This window comes from Galeopterus variegatus, unplaced genomic scaffold, assembly GCF_000696425.1.
Source record: "Galeopterus variegatus unplaced genomic scaffold, G_variegatus-3.0.2 Scaffold4362, whole genome shotgun sequence".
Taxonomy (NCBI): Eukaryota; Metazoa; Chordata; class Mammalia; order Dermoptera; family Cynocephalidae; genus Galeopterus; species Galeopterus variegatus.
The window spans coordinates 46,948-47,735 of NW_007730473.1; the positions used below are offsets into that span (position 1 = coordinate 46,948).

Below are 788 nucleotides of genomic sequence, written 5' to 3' on the forward strand. Positions count from 1 at the left end.
AAAAAAAAAAAAAACAATCAGTAGTGTAAGTTAACCTAATGCCCAGTTGCCTTGCTACAGTGAAATTGTTCTAATTTAGATAACGAGACACCTGAATTAGTGAAAAAATGTAGTTATTTACTAATTGTAATTTAGAATATTGTCTCAGTGAGGTCCTTGGGGATCCTAACTGAATAACATGCAAGGGCTTGTAATTAATATTCACTTGTATATGAGTGATTCTAAAATACCAAAAGAATTGTTTTGAACAACTTTCTCCACATTTAATTTTCTTCCATGAAGAAAGGGGTTATTAAAAGCAGAGGGAAATTTGGTCTAGTTGCCATCCAGATAGTCATAAATTAGATAAGTCCAAGCTAGTTTTCCCAAACGACAACTGGCATAATTATGATGCAAACATAAGACACGTCTGACATGTACTACTTTTGGGCATACAGCACTCTTTGGGAGGTGTAGGTCATAATAATATGCTGCTTGTGAATCAGTGGGAGGGAATATTTGAACTGACCTAGACTATTGTAGAATTATGGTCAAAATAGTCAAAAGATGTGAAAGAAGGTACATAACCCAAATCGAAGGTATTTCTATTTTTCCTAAAGAAAAGAGTGCCTCTGAGGAATTCTTAAATCTAGAACTAGCATGAGCCATCAGTGAAGAAGTCCAGAAAGCCTTCTTTGGAGTTAGAATGTCTAAGTACAATGTAGTAGGATTGAGATCTTTCAAATCAGATACCCCTGACAGTTAGACCAATCCTAGTCAGAGCTTTAGCTTTTTCTGTCTGCATCTTA

General features: G+C 35.2%; 1 protein-coding gene across 1 annotated transcript in view; it reads left to right on the forward strand.

The window, feature by feature from the left end:
- Positions 1–788, forward strand: part of RNF34 (ring finger protein 34, E3 ubiquitin protein ligase) — a 21,464-nt gene that overhangs the window by 14,292 nt on the left and 6,384 nt on the right. The gene's annotated exons all lie outside the window — the stretch shown is intronic.